The 2500-nt window shown below is 49.0% G+C and overlaps 1 protein-coding gene across 1 annotated transcript in view; it reads right to left on the bottom strand.

Annotated features, from left to right (window-relative positions):
* arhgap32a (Rho GTPase activating protein 32a) overlaps positions 1–2500 on the bottom strand; it is a gene marked incomplete at both ends in the record, with an annotated part of 44734 nt that overhangs the window by 27047 nt on the left and 15187 nt on the right. The window lies entirely within an intron of this gene.

The following is a 2500-nucleotide window of genomic DNA, read 5'->3' as shown; positions in this document are numbered from 1 at the left end:
TTAACATCCAGTAACATATGCGTCTTATGATGAATTGATTATTAGCCACGGCAAGTCCACATCTTTCACTCAAACACATGTCCTTAAAACATGTCCTTTTCATTTTAATCACTCCAACTCCTCTTCCTGTAGAAGTTCCTTAGTCAGCTCCATGATGTAAATGCTTCAGGATCCTCCTGCCTACCAGCCATCATTCCTCACACTCTTCTGCTCTTCTTCAGCCTGGCAGGGACATGAGGTTGTTTCCAGGTCAGATGAATCATAAAGCATGAATCTCCCACTATCTACAGTATCCCTGATCAGGAGCAAACTCAACCCCAGACCACGTCACCACCATCCTGTCAATCCACACTCCCCCACAGCTGGTTCATGTCAGCTCGCTCTCACACACACACACACACACACACACACACACACACACACACACACACACACACACACACACACACACACACACACACTCACTCACTCACTCACTCACTCTCACTCCCCCACAGCTGGTTCATGTCAGCTCACTCTCACTCTCTCACACACACACACACACACTCCCCCTCAGCTGGTTCATGTCAGCTCACTCTCACTCTCTCACACACACACACACACACACACTCCCCCACAGCTGGTTCATGTCAGCTCACTCTCACTCTCTCACACACACACACACACACACTCCCCCACAGCTGGTTCATGTCAGCTCACTCTCTCACACACACACACACATACACACACACACACACACACACACACACACACACACACACACACACAGCTGGTTCATGTCAGCTCACTCTCGCTCTCCTGCAGATCTACACTGGTCACTCCTTCTGTTATCATCTCTGTGGGCTTTAGTTTCCCACCACACTCCTGGGTCATCACACACACACACTCACACACAGGGGCGCCTGCAGAAAAAAATGGTGAGGTACGCAACGCCCCCCCCCCCCCCCCAAAAAAAACAACAAACACGCACATTAGCCTACTCTCGCGCGCAGATAATGGTTTACAGCCAAAACGCATATTGCCATTTAAGTTAATTCTCCTTCTGCATATTGTTTTAGTACTTTTTCACTGTCGATTTCCAGGCGCCACTGCTCACACACACACACACACACACTCCCCCACAGCTGGTTCATGTCAGCTCACTCTCACTCTCTCACACACACACACACACACTCCCCCACAGCTGGTTCATGTCAGCTCACTCTCTCACACACACACACACATACACACACACACACACACACACACACACACACACACACACAGCTGGTTCATGTCAGCTCACTCTCGCTCTCCTGCAGATCTACACTGGTCACTCCTTCTGTTATCATCTCTGTGGGCTTTAGTTTCCCACCACACTCCTGGGTCATCACACACACACACTCACACACAGGGGCGCCTGCAGAAAAAAATGGTGAGGTACGCAACGCCCCCCCCCCCCCCCCCCCCAAAAAAAACAACAAACACGCACATTAGCCTACTCTCGCGCGCAGATAATGGTTTACAGCCAAAACGCATATTGCCATTTAAGTTAATTCTCCTTCTGCATATTGTTTTAGTACTTTTTCACTGTCGATTTCCAGGCGCCACTGCTCACACACACACACACACACACCTGGGTCACAACTCACTCCAGCACCACCACACTCCTGGGTCATAACCACACTACCAATAGCACTGAACAGCCAATCATCTGTTCCCCTCTAATGATGTCACCAATAGCACTGAACAGCCAATCATCTGTTCCCCTCTAAGGACGTCACCAATGAACAGCCAATCATCTGTTCCCCTCTAATGATGTCACCAATAGCACTGAACAGCCAATCATCTGTTCCCCTCTAAGGACGTCACCAATGAACAGCCAATCATCTGTTCCCCTCTAATGATGTCACCAATAGCACTGAACAGCCAATCATCTGTTCCCCTCTCAGGACGTTACCATGTGCTAAACCACAACAATCTCTCCCTACAACAGATAACATAATCAGTTCTGCTTCGGCTTCTGTTACTGTTACTGTTACTGCAGCTGCTGCTAGTTCTGCTTCTGCTACTGCTACTGTAGCTGCTGCTAGTTCTGCTTCTGCTACTGTTACTGTTACTGCAGCTGCTGCTAGTTCTGCTTCTGCTACTGTTACTGTTACTGCAGCTGCTGCTAGTTCTGCTTCTGTTACTGTTACTGTTACTGCAGCTGCTGCTAGTTCTGCTTCTGTTACTGTTACTGTTACTGCAGCTGCTGCTAGTTCTGCTTCTGCTACTGCTACTGCAGCTGCTGCTAGTTCTGCTTCTGCTACTGCTACTGCAGCTGCTGCTAGTTCTGCTTCTGCTACTGTTACTGCAGCTGCTGCTAGTTCTGCTTCTGCTACTGTTACTGCAGCTGCTGCTAGTTCTGCTTCTGTTACTGCAGCTGCTGCTGCTAGTTCTGCTTCTGTTACTGTTACTGCAGCTGCTGCTAGTTCTGCTTCTGTTACTGTTACTGTTACTGCAGCTGCTGCTAGTTCTG

Source organism: Sprattus sprattus, assembly GCF_963457725.1.
Source record: "Sprattus sprattus genome assembly, chromosome: 17".
Lineage (NCBI taxonomy): Eukaryota > Metazoa > Chordata > Actinopteri > Clupeiformes > Clupeidae > Sprattus > Sprattus sprattus.
The sequence above is the reverse complement of the archived record's forward strand: the minus strand, read 5'-3'. Positions and strand labels throughout refer to the sequence as shown.